Source organism: Mesoplodon bidens, assembly GCF_964165515.1.
Source record: "Mesoplodon bidens genome assembly, chromosome: 4".
NCBI classification, from domain to species: Eukaryota; Metazoa; Chordata; class Mammalia; order Artiodactyla; family Ziphiidae; genus Mesoplodon; species Mesoplodon bidens.
Window position 1 is genome coordinate 141,742,464 of NC_138160.1, and position 17,296 is coordinate 141,759,759.

The following is a 17,296-nucleotide window of genomic DNA, read 5'->3' on the forward strand; positions in this document are numbered from 1 at the left end:
AACCATGTGTGGTGATGGATATGTTAATCAATCTGGAAACTCTTATATGCCTACAATATTGAATTGCATAACTCTTAATGTATTTAATTTATATGAACACCTTTATTGAGACAATGTAGATACCATACAATGCATCACATTAAAGAGTACAATTCAAAGGTTTTCAGTATATTCCCAGATATATGCAATCATTCCCACAGTTGATCTTTGAAGATTTTCATCATCTCAAAAAGAAATTCCTCTTCACTTTTTCACTCCCAATATCCCATCTTCCTCCTCCAATATCCAGCCTTAGGAAACCTTAATCTACTATCTGTCTCTATAGATTTCCTTATTCAGGGCTCTCGAATGGAATTATGTAATATATGGTTTCCATGATTGATTTCACTCATTTGGCATAGCTTTTGCAAGGTACACCCATGCTGTAGCATTGATCAATATTTCATTCATCTTTATGGCCAAATAATATTCCACTAGATGGATAAAATGTTTTGTTTACCCTTTCATCTGTTAATAGACATTCAGATTATTTCCACTTCTTGGCTACTACGAGTAACATTGCTATAAATTTCATGTACAAATTTGTGTTTGACCACATGTTTTCATTTTTCATAGGCATATAGCTGGGAAAGGAACTGGGGGGTCATATGATAATTATAGATTTAATTTTTGAGAAACTGCCTAACTGTTGATCAAGTGGCTGCACCATTTGTGAATAAAATATTTCAAGTGTTGATAGAAAAAAAGGATCTAACTAGAATTCATTGTTGAGCAAAATTATCCTTCAAAGGTAAGGGGGAAATAAAGACTTTGAGACAGGACTTCCCTGGTGGCATAGTGGTTGGTAATCCGCCTGCCAAAGCAGGGGATGAAGGTTCAAGACCTGGTCCGGGAGGATCCCACATGCTGTGGAGCAACTGAACCCATGAGCCACAACTGCTAAGCCTGTGCTCTGGAGGCCGCGAGCCACAACTACTGAGCCCCGTGCACCTGGAGCCCATGCTCTGCAACAAGAGAAGCCACCACAATGAGAAGCCCGTGCGCCGCAACGAGGAGTGGTGCCCGCTCACTGCAACTAGAGAAAGCCTGCGCGCAGCAAAGAAGACCCAATGCAGCCTAAAATAAATAAATTTATTAAAAAAAAGAATTTATAAAGACTTTGAGACAAACATATTAGGGAATTTGTCACCAGTACACCTGCTTTGCAAGAAATGTTAAAGGAAATTCTTCAAAAGGAAGGAAAGTGATAAAGGGAGAGCTTTTGAGAAAAAAATAAATGAAGGGAAAATATCACTTTAAAAAGTTCTTAATTAATCTGATAGATAACACTTATTGAAAATAATACCAGAAACAATTTATTTGGTAATTATAGCTTATGGATAAGCAAAATGAATGACAGCAATGCTGAAAGGGACAGGAAGAGAGGAATTGGGAATATGAGGAATTTATACAACCAGTGAAGTGGTTTAGTGATACTTGAAGGTCGACTTGGGTTAACTGTAAATGTATACTACAATTCAAGAGCAACCAATAATAAAGTAAGTAAAGTATAATTGATATGCTAGGAAAAGAAAAAATAGAATCAAGTAAAATGCTCAAAGCCAGAGAAGACAGAAAAAAGGCAGAAGACAAAAGGGAAAAAAAAGAACAAGGGCAACAAATAGAAACCACAAAAATTATTGTAGATATTAATGCAACTGTATCAATAATCACTTTAAAAGTCAATGGTCTAAATACAACAATCGAAAGACAGATACTGTCAGAATGGATAAAAAAACAACACCCAATTATGTACTGTCTGTAACAAACTGACATTAACATTAAAGACAGATGGAGTAAGACTAAGATATGTAAAGATGTATCATGTTAACAGTAAGAAATAGTTGAGGGGACTTCTCTGGCAGTCCAGTGGTTAAGACTCTGGTCCAGTGGTTAAGACTCCATGATTCCAATGTAGGGGGAGCAGGTTCAATCCCCGGTCGGGGAATTAAGATCCCACATGCTGGGCTTCCCTGGTGGCGCAGTGGTTGAGAGTCCGCCTGCCAATGCAGGGGACACGGGTTCATGCCCCGGTCTGGGAGGATCCCACATGCCGCGGAGCGGCTGGGACCGTGAGCCATGGCTGCTGGGCCTGTGCGTCTGGAGCTGTGCTCCACAACGGGAGAGGGCACAACAGTGAGAGGCCCGCGTACCGCAAAAAAAAAAGAAAAAAAAAAGATCCCACATGCTGCTTGGTATGGACAAAACATACCATACAAAACAAAACATGAGCAAATTAATCCAAAATTAAGCACAAGAAGATAAATAATAAAAGTTGGAGAAGAAATCAATGAAATTATGGGAAGCCAATGGAGAAAACCCAACAAAACCAAAAGCTGGCTCTTCGAGAATATTAATAAAATTAAGATACGTGTACATAAGCTGAGGAAAAAAAAGAGGGAAAAAAGAAATTATTAGTATCAGGAACAAAAAGGGAGAAAATAAAACTGAAAAAGCATTTTGACAAAATACATGACAGCAAACAACAAACAGAAGGGAAGTTCCTCTTCCTGAGAAAGACCATCTACAAGAAATCTGTGGTTAACATGATACTTATGGTGAGAAACTAGATGCTTTCCTGGTAAGATCAAGAAGGCAATGACGGCCCCTCTCTCACCAGTCCTAGTCAACACTGTACCAGAAGTCTAAGCTAATCCAATGAAAGAAAATACAAAGAAAGGAAATAAAAGGTATACAGAATGGGAAGTAGGAAATAAAACTGTCTTTTGTCACATATGACATGATTATGGAGAAAAACTCAAAGATTCAACAATAACAAAGAAAACCTCTTGAACTAAAATAAGAGAGTAGATTAAGGTTGAAGGATAAATGGTTATACAAAAGTCAATGCCTTCCTATAGATCATAAATGGTTAATATACAAAAGTCAGTGCTTTCCTATCGTTCCAAACAAATATAGTCAATTGATCTTTGATGAAGAATCAAAAGCAGTATAATGGAAAAAAGTCTTTTCAACACATAGTGCCAGGGTAACTAGATAGCCACCTGCCAAAAACAAAAACAACATAAAAAAAAAACCCTACCACGTAATCAATCAATCAATGTACCTAGACACAAATCATAAACCTTCCACAGGAATTAACTGAAAATGGATGATAGATCTTATGTAAAATGCAAAACTACAAAACTCCTAGAAGATAACATAGGAGAAAATCTAGGTGATCTTGGCTTTGGTGATAAACTTTTAGAAACAACACCAAAAGCAAGATCAATGAAAGAAAAAAATAAGTTTGACTTCACTAAAATGAAAACCTGTTCTGTGAAATGCAGTGTTAAGAGATTAAAAACACAAGCTGAAGTCTGGGAGAAAATCTTTGTAAAACACTTCTCTTGCAAAGGACTGGTATTCAACATGTCCATTTATAAGAACTCTTATAAATCAATATACCAAACAATTAAAAATGGACAAAATATCTGAACACATGCCTCACCAAAGAAGATATATGAATGGTAAATAAGCGTAAGAAAAGATGCTCAACATCATATGTCAACAGGAGTTGCAAATAAAAGAAGAATGAGATACTACTAGACACTATTATGGCTCAAATCAAAACATCAAGAACAAACACCAAATGATGGAGAAGATGTGCAGCAACATGAACCCTCACTCACTGCTGGTGGTAATGTGAAATGATATGCCTACTTTGGAAAACAGGCAGTTTCTTAAAACTAAACCTATTCTTACCAGGCACTCCAGCAAGTAGGTTCCTTCCTATTTCCCCAAATGAGTTGAAACTTTCGTTCACAAAAAAACCTACACACAAATTTTTATAAGAGCTTTATTCATGATTGCCAAGACATACAGGTAACCAAGATATCCTCCAATAAATAACAGAAAAAATAACCATGGGAACATCCATTCTAAATATTTTTAATATTAAGATATTAATATTTAATATTATTAAAGGATATGAGGTGGAACTTCGCTGGTGCTCCAGTGGTTAAGACTCTGTGCTTTCACTGCAAGGGGTGCGGGTTCGAACCCTGGTCCAGGATCCCACATGCCAAATTTAAGGAACTTCGAAGTTCCTTTCTGCTAGATGAGATGCTGACTGATGCATGAATCACTGAATAAAGCCAATAAGATATTTTAAATTTATCAGTTGAATTTGGTTTAGTATAAAGCTTAAGGACTGCTTAAACTTTGCTGTGCCACAGTGAGGCCACGGTTGTTGTCCCCTATAACCCTGATGGTGGGGATCTTTGTTACAACAGAGGCAGCAGCAGCAGAGGTCCTAAAGCATCCTGGGAAGTCCTCTGGTATTAAGAGTGTGGCTTCAGCCCACTATCTAAATGGCTGCCTTTCCCCCATGTTTTCTTTCTTTCTTTCTTTCTTTCTTTAAATAATTGTTCTTTCAGAGCAATTACCCAATGTGCTCATCTCTTGCACAGGGTATAGTTTCCCTCTCTCATCAGTGATATGATGGGTTAGGACCAACCTATCCTCTGTCACAGATTCACTCTAACACACCGATAATTCAGGCAAAGAAACTGATTTAGGATTAACTTAAGGATGACTAAATCCCATACTGCTGCTCCCAGATGCCTAGGAATTTTCGACTGTCAATTCTGGTCCACTTAACCTAGAACTGAGGCTTGGTATGGTCAATAATGCAACACAGGGCAGCACAGCTCACAACTTGAGCTCCCCAGCAAGAAGCAGCCCACAATGCCAGCCCCCATCAAGCAGCAGAGCAGGTGAGCAAGTCAGAGCAGGAGAAGACAGACCCACGGGTGGTGGTCATGTCTGGACATGCTATTGCTCACTGCACCAACTGTATGGTCACCTGCAGAGTTGTGGTTCCCATGTTGAATGATGCCAGTGTGGCATAAATACACACACACACACACACACACACACACACACACACACACAGAGGGTCGGAAAAGGCTTATGACTCACATAATTGAAGTTTCAGGTGAGGGCAGGGAAGGCCTCTCAAGCAGCACAGGGTGGGGTTCGGCGGGGTGGGGAATGAGGCTTAAGCTGAGAGCAGTCAAATATCAAAAAGTGTGGGCTCATTACAAGTACAAAGATGGGTAAGAAAAATATGCATTCACAAATGCTTCTTTTTACATAAAGAAACACAGGATACTCAAGAAATGATCACCACTAGTTTTTTCGGGGTGGCTGAAGCAACAACACTGGAGGAAAACACAATGTTCAGACACTGAGTCTAATTTAGACCTACTTATCTTACAGAATTTTGCTAACTGCTGCACGATTATTTAAAATAAGTGGAGTAATTTATATAAACCATATTTGTCTATTCAATAGACTTTATTTTTAATTAACTTGCTTTTGTTTTTTAAAACAATTTTTAATTCATTCAATTTTTACTTTTCTATAAGGACACCATTCTAAGATTTAATCCTTTAAACACTAACTCTTAAAAAAGTTTTAACCATAAAAAAGAGAAAAATTTCAAATCTCTTTCTAAGAAGCACTATAAACTACAAATTTTATAAACATTATAAACCATAAGAAGCTTTACAGTTTCTCCTTATATCTTACTCTGGGGGATTATTATTATGCATTATTATTATGAGTAATGTAATGCACTAAGGATTGAGACAGGCTGGGATCTGGGACCCTTTGCTGCAGTGCTTGCATCTGGACAAACCTCTAGCAACAAAATACAAACTGTAAGGGACAAGCAACAAAATACAAAGAAACTTAAGGGACTAACATAAATGCATGTATGTGAAGTTGGGGCAAATTCTGAACAATAAGATACAAAAAGACCAAAAACCCACACGGCACCACCAAAGGAGAAGGCAGACCACCTAAGCCACCTATCCAGAATGACCCCAATATAAGGTACCAGCTGCCCACTCCCCCAACCCCCAGGGAGCAAGCAAGGGAACCTGTTACTTGTTTTCGCTCCCTCCTGCTACAGCAGGGGCCCCAGTAAAGCCTTGCCTAAATTTCCTGTCTGGCCTCTTATCAATTTCTATTGGTTAAGGAGGCTAAGAACCCTGGTTGGTAACAGGATTTGGGACTAATCCATAAAATATATTAGACCTCTCAAAGATTTATATAAGTTTTAAGTGGTTTTTCTAATAGCAATTAAAATAAAAATAAAATTCTGTTTGGTTCCAGAATTTCTTGACTTACCTCCATTGTATCTCTCAGTCAGCCTACATTTTCAAAGCCCAACAAAGAAAAACCTCATACATTCACAGGAAATAATATCACAAATTACCAAAGGAAAATAAAGTTAAGAGCTACAATATTCAATATATAAAGGTATACAAGGAAAGAAGTGCAAATGATTGAATCAGGTGTTTCCCTATAGTTCAGAAGAAAACCCAGATTCCCAAGCTTGCAGTCCAGTCTCTGCCTGCTGGAATACAACCCCTAGAGTCAATCCCTGGTGATGGAGGATGGGCGGGGGGGGACACCTGACCAACCACAGGAACGAACTCTGGGAGTTCTGCACACCCTCTTCTCAGGGCATAATGAAAATACTCCCTCTCTAAGGCTTCAGTTCTCACAAGTGAGAAAACTCTTGGCCAGATTCAATTTAAGGTTATGATTCAAATGAACTCAACTCATAAACCCTTTGTCTAGAACACAGAACTCCTGACCTTCACAGACTTTCTCAATGTACTCAGATTACTAAATGCACCTACACTGTGGATGCAAAGTTCAAGCCTACCTCTACAGCCACAGTTAGAACCTCAGAAAGGGCATCACCTCCCCATCCCCCTACCCACCATCCCATGCTCATCCCCAGCTTTCCAGGTCTCTGTAGCTTCTCTCGGTACAAAAGTTCCTTCTGTGCTGAGTGTGAGCAGGTAGGACATGTGCAGAGGGGGGCTCCCCAGGAAGAAACTGGGCCTTCAAGTACTTCCCTTTGCAGGCTCAAGGGGGCCTTAGCTTAGAGAAACTGACCTTGGGCTTCTCTTCCCACATAGTTGATCTGGACCACCACTGATACTTTAAATACAGAAACCCAGGGTTTGAACAATACAGAAAAATCATTCAATCCAGTGTTTATGTGTAAAGCATGGAAGGAAATTTTTAGGCAATTTTCTAGTTCAAAAAAACCCCACAAATATCTATGCCTTTCAGAAATTAAATATGTCAGTTAATAATTATTTCTATGCTAAGAAATTGTTTGGAAACATTGTACGATTTCACTTATATGTGGGATGTAAAAAAAAAAACAAACAAAACAGAAACAGATCCCTGGATACAGAGAGCAAACTAGTGGTTGTCAGAGGGGAAGGGGGTGGGAAATGAGTGAAGTAGGTGAGGGAGATGAAGAGACTTACAGTTATAAAATAAATAAGTCACGGGAGTGTAATGTACAGTAGAGGGAATATAGTCTATGATACTAGAATGACTCTATATGATGACAGATGGTAATTAGACTTACCCTGATCATTTTGTAATGTATAAAAGTATCAGGGCTTCCCTGGTGGCGCAGTGGTTGAGAGTCCACCTGCTGATGCAGGGGACACGGGTTTGTGCCCCGGTCCGGGAAGGTCCCACATGCCGCGGGGCGGCTAGGCCCGTGAGCCATGGCCACTGAGCCTGTGCGTTCAGAGCCTGTGCTCCGCAATGGGAGAGGCCACAACAGTGAGAGGCCCGCGTACCGAAAAAAAAAAGTATCAAATCTCTATATTGTAAACCTGAAACCAATATAACATTGTAAGTCAATTATACTTCAATTAGAAAAAGAAAAAGGTGAAAAAAAGAAATTGTTCGGAAAACAATCACATTGAACACACTTCTAGGTGTTGCGAGTCTAAGCCCTGATATTGTAATTTGAAATCACCCAAAATAAATGGGCAGAATTCAGAATGTTCCTACACTGCTAAAGGGGGGGAAAAAAGAAACAAAAATGTAAACAAATGGAATGTAATAATAAAATATTTATTTTTTCTTATCTTCACGACTCTCTTGCTTCTTTGGAAATATTTTATATTTTCTATCAAGATCTATGATTAAATATTTAAATGTTTCCTTCAAAACAGAGTTTAAAAAGTGAATAAGGGGCAAACTCACACAGGGGCAGTTCTGACCTGGAACTGTGAGGAAAGGACAGATCCCCCAGGAAAGTCACCAAAGAGGAAACTCTACCCAAAGGATTCCCATAGAATGTCTGTGTCCAGGGAGATTCTGGGGACAGACACTAGGCTTTTAAGCAACATAGTTCCAGGTGGTTAATCTCTGATTTCCTCTCATGTAAAACATCCACAGGCAAAAAATATATCTTTAAAAAGAACCATCCACAGCTCTGTGGAGGAATGATAAACAATACTGCGTACTTCAAAATGCACCACGGAGGACAAATATTAGTAATGAAGCTATGAACTGGAGAGGGGAAGATGGCATTTGGGAACGTGGGGAAAGATCTGGAAATTTAGGCATTTACTGCCTGCTCTGGGATGCAAGAACAGGGTCGTGGATTTGTGACCCTGTTCCTCAAACATTCGATAAAGTGAGGGGAAGAAGAGTCCCCGCCCCCGCCAGGGAGAAAGGAGGGACTGGGGACCCCACAGATCACAGCTCCACCTATGCATGAAGCCCTGACACCGAATCCCCGATTGTCCAGTGATCACCCTCCCCGTGGACACCACACAACTTGGAGTAGACACGGCCGCAGCAGTGAGCGGAGAGGCCGCCCTGGGTCCCGACTGCTGGCCGCGCCCCGGGTGGACTCTGGTCTGCAGACTCCGGAGTTGACCGCGGGGAGGCCCGGGTCCCACCACGACCAGTTCCAACCGGTCCTTCCGCCCCCGTCTTCCAACACCCATCTCCCCAACTCACCATTTCCCAGTTTCTCTGGTTCTGCGTTGTCCACCTCACGACTCTCGTGGCAAGTGCAGGTCACAGCAACAGAGGATGCTGCTGAGCCACTTGAGGACTTTAAGGGCAGAAATCAGATACCCAGGTTGAGGCCCGACTGAAGATCAACAGAACACGCAGACCACTCGCCCCACGTAGTCATTGGAGCGTCGCCCATACGTCTGTAACCAATGACTCCCCTGATTGGACAGTTTGCAAGGCCCCGCCCTCCTGTGCCTGAGTGACAGCAAGCGGGAGGTCAGGTCTCAGAGCGGAGCTGGTACTGGCCGCGGGCGGGAACTGTCCCCTCCACCGACACTGCATTGAAGCATGAGGCCAAGAGGCCCTCACGGAACTGTGCCACTTCTTCACAAACACGGACACTTAGAAGTGATCTCACCATATGTAATAATGAGTCTGGCTCCATTTTGATCTTTGATCATTTCCCGTGGGACCTCAGGGGCACTTGGTTCTGGTGGGAGGATGAACCCCACAGTCTAGACCAGGCCCCTGGGCCTCTCAGATGCTAGGTAACAACATCATAGTGAATGGCGAAGAGACCTCTTCCAGAACTGTGGCATCTAGAAAGGGACTGAGGGGGAGGGTGCCCCCTCCTGCAGGTAGGCTATGCCAGAGGGCTCAGGTTGCACTCTGCCATCATGTCTCAAATCTCAGTAGACATGCTGAGCTCATGGCGGGCTGTTTCCAGGACCCAAGCCACAACGAGCAGCTGCGTGGAGGGTCAGATGGTCACGTCCTAGGACAGCTTATATTTCCACTAGAGCCTAGTACCTGGTGGAAATTACAGCTTCAATGGCATAAAGTGTGGGCTAAGACGGGGCAGTTTCTTGAATAGAAGTAAAATTGGTAAACAAGGAATATGTTGCCTTCAAACATCATAACAACCTAGGAGATGCTGTGGGTGCTGAGAAGGACGATCTTTCTTCATGGTGTCAGGGAGGGAATTTACCAAATAATTTTTAGAAATTTAACCATGGTGTCAGGGCCTCACAGTATGTGTGAGCTAATGGCCCATCCACTTTTCATGAGCTCCTTTTTTCAATATCTGTATGTCCTGAATGAATGTTAAATAAACTTCCTCAAAGAGATGTCATTAATGTAATGTTATACCTCTGCTCATGGAGCCTGGTGGATGCAGGTCAGACTATGCCTGCAGAGACTGTGTGCAGTGGCAATGGTACTGAGGTTACTGGAGGGTAACCAGTAAAGGTGTTCATGTCCCTTTAGAGGTGAAGGCTATCTGCAGCTGACAGGCTGTGGAAACAGGCACTTAACAGAAAAGACTTAGCCAGCTCTATCCAATCCTGTGACAGCAGGATATTTACCACTTGCTGATTGGATGGAGTTAGTACTTTCCATAGTGTTGGAAACTAAAAATAGGTGTGTATTTGATGTAACCACAGCCTCAAGTTTGCAGTAATCCATTGTGAGGTGTCATTCATTTTTCCAGGTTTAAGAATAGGTGAGGGCTTCCCTGGTGGCGCAGTGGTTGAGAGTCCGCCTGCCGATGCAGGGGACACGGGTTTGTGCCCCGGTCCGGGAAGATCTCACGTGCCGTGGAGCGGCTGGGCCCGTAAGCCGTGGCCGCTGAGCCTGCGCGTCCAGAGCCTGTGCTCCGCAACGGGAGAGGCCACAACAGTAAGAGGCCCCCGTACCACAAAAAAAAAAAAAAAAAAGTTATGTTTATACTATACTGTAATCTATTAAGTGTGCAATAGCATTATGTTTTAAAAAAACAATGTACATACCTAAATTTAAAGATACTTTATTGCTGGACTTCCCTGGGGGCACATTGGTTAAGAATCCATCTGCCAGTGCAGGGGACACAGGTTCGATCCCTGGTCCAGGAAGATCCCACATGCCACAGAGCAACTAAGCCCATGAGCCACAACTACTGAGCACTCTACAGCCCACGTGCCACAACTACTGAGCCCGTGTGCCACAATTACTGAAGCCCGCACGCCTAGAGCCATGCTCCACAAGAGAAGCCACAACGATGAGAGAAGCCTGCGCACCGCATCAAAGAGTAGTCCCCGCTAACTGCAACTAGAGAAAGCCCACACACAGCAACGAAGACCCAACACAGCCAAAAAAAAAAAAAAAAAAAAGAGAGAGAGACATTTAATGAGACCTCACTAACTGTTATAGAGTCTGGCTCCATTTTAATCTTTGACCCTTAACAGCGTTGAGCCTTCCATCCATCCCTGACCCTTCCCCACTCATTTGGTACTTGAGAAAGAATCCCAGACGTTTGGCTCTGCTGGGAGGTTTGAACCCTGCAGCCCTAGTCCTACCTGGGCCCAAGGACTCTTTTCAGTCAATCACAGTGCATGAGATGTGTTCATTAAATTCTCATGTGTACATTTTACACAGGAGGAAATTTATATCAGATCAGTTTTTGCCTATGTCCTTAGAGAACTTTGAAATGCAAAGGACTAGAATATCTCTAAGGCAATTGATTCCTATTTTCACCAGTTAAAAAACAATAAATCATTATGTAAATATGGGATGCACCTGGAAACTCTTCCTTTCCAGCATTATTGAAGTATAACTAATAAAATTGTCTATATTTAAAGATAACAATGTGATGATTGATATACATATAATGATACTACATCGTATGCTTGAAATTTGCTGAGAGTGGAATAAGCATTCTCAGCAGACACCACAAAGGTAACTATGGGAGGAAATCGTGTTAATTAACCTGAAAACTCTAATATGCCTAAGAGACTAAATTGCAACTCCTTTACATTGCAAAGCTCTTTATGCATTTATTTATTTATTCCAACAGCTTTATTGAGAGGTAATGCACATACTATACATTGCAATTCGTCAATGTGTACAATTCACTGTTTTTTTGTATATTTGCAGATATGCCTATTGTCACCACAATTTTTGAACATTTTCATCACCTCACAAAGAAATCCCTCTCCCCTTTAGCTATCACTCCCAATCTTCCCACTGTTAAAAAGAAACAACAGGCCCAAAATGGAGTCACTTGTGCTAAGCCCGAGTAACCAAATCAAAATTAATACCTAACCAAATTGCAGTTTCAACCTCCTCCAGGAATGTAATCCTAACTGGTCAATCTGGAATTTCCTGGTCAACGCTAGTGAGGTAATTGGCCTAATAGACTCCTTTTGTGCCCTAAGGAACATGACTATGCTTGAAATAATCCTTTTTTTTTTTTTTAATGACTTCCTTGTCCACGTCCTCTCTGCCTTTAAAAACCTTTCATTTTTTATAGCTCTTGGGAGCTCCTTTCTATTTGTTAGATAGGATGCTGTCCGATTCATAAATTGTTGAATAAGGCCAATCAGATCTTGAAAATTTACTTAGGTGAATTTTTGTTACTTAACACCATCTTCCTCAGCCCTGGGCAACCAGCAGTATGAAGTACATTGACATTGTGAAACCAATCTCCAACTATTTTCATCTTGCAAAACTGAAACTCTATATCCATTAGAAAACTCATTAGCCACTTCCCCCAGCCCCAGGCAACAACCACTTTTTCTATGAATTTGACTACTCTATGTCCTCAAAAAAATGGCATCATACTGTGTTTGACTATTTTTGACAGGCTACTTTCACTTACAATTATGTCATTGAGATTCAATCATGATGCAGCATTTGTCAGAATTTGCTTTATTCTTAAAGTTGATTTATACTCTATTATATATATGTGCCAAATATTTTTGATCCATTTATCTACTAATGGACACTTGGGTTACTTCCACCTTTTGGCTATAGTAAATAATGCTAATACCTCTATTTGAGTTCCTGTTTTCAATTTTTTGTGTATTGTTGTCCTAAACTATAAATAATTTCCAGAAAAGAATCAGGATTATCTTGAAGCAAAAGGACAGCATTATTATTCCCAATGTTTGCAAACCAGGATACACAGAGTCTGTGTCTCTAAGGGGAAGTACATTGGGGAACGGGGGATAGGGTGAGAGATTTTAAAAAAAAAAGCCTCAGGAGTTTCCTCGTTGGTGAACACATGGAGATTTGGGGAGACTGGGGCACGTGGAGAGAGCTCCTGGTCCTTTCCCCATACTTTGCCCTATGGATCTCTTCCATCTGGTTGTTCCTGAGTTACTTACATCTTTTTATAATAAATCAGTGATCTAGTAAGTAAAATTTTAACTAATTAATTAATTAAATTATAAGTAAAAATAAAAACAAAAACCTCAGAAACCAAAATTGAGAGACTTGTAAGGGGACTGGATGGTCCTTGCAGCCTGACAAAAAGTTTTTAATAATTGGCTGTCATTGGAGGTTCTCCTTAGGGGCTCTTCCAGGTAGGATCCTTAGCAGAATCAAAGTCCTTATAGTTTTTGTTTGTGATTTTTCTAAGAACACAGAATACTTGACTGAACCCCAGGTCTGTCATAACTACCTGGTTTCACTTTATTCTGGGTCCCCGTTAGCAACACTGGTCCACTATTTTCTTTGCTTAGGGAATTTCTCTTATTTTTACTTTTCCTTAGGGGATTTTATGTTACTTTTACAGTACTTACCCATAAGTAGAATGGCAAGATCAGATGGTAACTCAGTACCTAATTTTTTGAGGAACTGCCATGTTGTTTTCCATAACAAAAGTACAATTTATATTCCCAGCAATAGTACACAAGGATTTCAAAGGGTGTTTTCACTTTCTGGATGGTGTCGTTTGAAGCACAAAACTCATTAATTTGATGAAGTTCAAATTACCAATTTTCTTTTTTCATGTAATGCCCTCGATGTCACAGACAACATTTTTTGCCAAATCCAAGTTCAGGAAATTTTTCCTATGTTTTATCTAAGTTTCTTACAGGTTTCCTCTTATGTTAACATCCTTGATCCTTACTGATAAATTACTGTATGTGGTGTGACAAGGGTACAATCTCTTTCTTTTGCATATGGCCATCCAGTTGGCCCAGCACCAATTTATGAATAGAAATATTCTTTTCCCATTTTTGAAAACTTTGTCAAAGATTAGCTGACCTTAAATGTAGGAGTTTATTTCTTTTTTTTTTTAGAGTTTAAAATATTCATTTATTTATTTATTTATTCTTCGCTGCATTGGGTCTTCAGTGCTGTGTGCGGGCTTTCTCTAGTTGCAGTGAGCGGGGGCTGCTCTTCGTTGCGGTGTCCGGGCTTCTCATTGCGGTGGCTTCTCTTGTTGCAGAGCACAGGCTCTAGGCGTGCGGGCTTCAGTAGTTGTGGCTCACGGGCTCAGTAGTTGTGCTCCTGGGCTTTAGAGCGCCGGCTCAGTAGTTGTGGTGCACGGGCTTAGTTGCTCCGTGGCATGTGGGATCGTCCCGGACCAGGGCTTGAACCCATGTCCCCTGCATTGGCAGGCAGATTCTTAACCACTGCACCACCAGGGAAGTCCCTGTAGGGTTTTATTTCTCAAATCTCAATCTATACATACATCTCTATATCTATCCTTGTGTCAGCCCCACACTACCTTGAGTGCATTTGCTTAAAGTTTTTGAAATTAAGACTTGTTAGTCCTACTACTTTGTTTTTCATTTTCAAGAGTGGCTTCGCTATTCTGGTCTCTTGTAATTCCATATATAAACAACTTGCCAATTTCTTACAAAGATTATAGCTGACATTACGATAGTTATTACATTGAATCTTCAGATCATTTTGTGGAGTAGTGCCAGTTCAATGATGTTAACTCTTCTGAACCATGAAATTGGGATGGTTTCCCACTTATTTACACTTGTCTTCACTTCTTTGCACCATGTTTTGTAGTTTTAAGAGTACTCACTTTATTTTAAATTATTTATTTATTTTTTTATTTTTGGCTGCGTTGGGTCTTCGTTGCTGTGCATGGGCTTTTCTCTAGTTGTGGTGAACAAGGGGCTACTCTTCGTTGCAGTGCACAGGCTTCTCATTGTGGTGGCTTCTCTTGTTGCGGAGCACGGGCTCTAGGCGCGTGGGCTTCAGTAGTTGTGGCATGTGGGCTCCAGTAGTTGCGACATGTGGGCTCAGTAGTTGCGGCTCGTGAGCTCTAGAGCACAGGCTCAGTAGTTGTGGCACACAGGCTTAGTTGCTCTGCATGTGGGATCCTCCTGGACCAGGGCTCGAACCCATGTCCCCTGCATTGCCAGGTGGATTCTCAACCACTGCACCACCAGGGAAGCCCAAGAGTACTCACTTTATATTTTGGGTTTAGCTTGTTCTTTTTCTTGTTCTTTGAGGTGTAAATTTTGATTGTTAATTTGGTATCTGTCTTTCTTAATATAGGTGATTATAAGGTTCACTTTTACTATTTCTTAAGCTATATACAACTGTCCTTGTTTATGTCTCTCCTGCTGTGTTTGGGTATCCCTAGAAACTCAATCTTAAGTAGTCTGTGTCTTCCAGCTCTTTTTTCTAGTCCACTCTTTTTATACTGAGCCCTGTTGGTATGGTAGGAAGGTACTGGTGTGGAAGAATGTTCTCTTGTAATTAAGCCTGTAATGTTTTGGCAGGACAGAATCCCTGGACTATGAAACTCAGAACAGGTTCTTAGTATTCATTCCTTCTCTTTTGTCACAGAGAAAACCTGAAGGGTCAGGGAGTTGTCTGCGTGCTCTGTCCCATTTCAGATAAGGTTTTGACAAATTAGTTTTCTTTCAGAGAGAGCCTGAGTTACAGGGAAAAGAATTCTTTGTGTACATATCAGAATGGTTTTCCCAGATTCCTGCATGAAGCATGAGGCAGTGTTTTTCCATCATTCATGATGAGAACCTGGTTGGGCTCTTGCAGAAAAATTGATAAATTGGGGGGAGTTTCCTGAGACTGGACTCACTAGAGGTTTTAAATCTCAAGCTAATCTAATCTGTGTCTCCAGCAAATTCAAGTTACCAGTTTAAGTGTTCCTAGAGGTTGCTGGCTCCAGTTGCTTCACCTCCGGGTGACAATTCTATTTGTCTGTCTCTGATATGGGGAGCATTGTTTGCCACGTAACCTCAACTCTCTCATGACTCTAAGCACAGGTGTTGCTTTTCAGGTTGTTCAGCTTCTTGTCTTGTAAACATAATGATCACTCAGAGCTCTTTACATATCAGAGCAGAACCATCCATTCAGTTGTGTTGCTCTGTATTTTTCCCTTATAAGATTGTACACCAATTCACTTATTCATTCCTCTGCTGGTGACCATGTCGGTGGTTTCAAAGTTTTTATTCTGTGATCATGCTTGTATCTCTGCATTTGAATTTCTTTCCTCACTTTTGAAAATTTCCTATCTTGAATGTTTGTCACCCTGAAGACAATTTCCATGAGTTACCTTTCATTTTATCATTGCCCTTTTGAGGGCAGGATCAACCCCATACCTAAAACAGGATCAGATGTCAACACTAATGTTGTCATGTGCATCAGTAGAAAGATATTTATTACTCAAAGGTACTTTCTAACAATAGGGCAAAGGTAGCTGGTTCAGAAGGCTTGTGCAAAGAATGGCTTGGCACCTTAATGTGTGTACAAGTGGAGGCTGCAGGTTTTCAAGGTTTGATCCTCCTACCTGCTGACACAAAAAGAAAAGGAGCATGTGTCATCCTTCCTAACTTAGTTATCCGTTGTAGGCCAGACAGGTGAGCAGGTACCCAAAGCCTTAAGGGTGAAATATCAAAAACGAGTTCAGTTCTTTATTAAAGTTCACTCCTGTTGTTTATAGACGTAATGATGCCACATCTCATTTAAATGAATTTGAATATTAATTGAAAAGCCACGTGACACAAGCAACACATTATAAATAAGATGATGAAGCTTCAAAACAACATTGGAATCCTGTCATCCCCAGGTATTTTGAGGGATCCAGGAAAGTGTGTCAGTATGGTTCTGGAATTCTGTTCAAATATTTCAATAACGTTGTTATTTTAATTTGTTGTCTCATCTGTGTTACTGGTGGCACCTTGCCAGTGTATTCCACCCACATGCAGCAAGCAGCCCTCCTGGGGAACAGAACTCTCCCTCTCTGGCTCATAAATAGCGCAAAGCCAAGTGGTCATCAGCTACCACGTCCACTAGAGAGTTGTCCTTCATGGAAAACACCTGAGGCATTAGCTGACTACTACATGTATTTTGAAAGTTTTTGACATTTCTTGATTGGCATTAATGATATGTTTGTTGAATGACATCATGTGTGCCCAGGTCAGTGCCAGGGGCTCCAACGACGATGAGTCTGTGATTGTAAACTGTAGGAAAAGAGGACATTTGTGTTGGATGGGCCAGAGGGGTTTGAAGGAGGGTGCCCAAAATGAAATACTGACATGTAGGTTACCCAGTCTATGGATGATGTTAGGAGGAAGAACCGGGAGTGCGATATACATGTGGTGGCCAGGATGTACTATGACAATAAACCAAAGACCTGCAGGAATGACCAGAAGTGTCACTGACAGAATGTCTAGTATAGAAAGGCTCTACTCGTAAGTCAACAGTA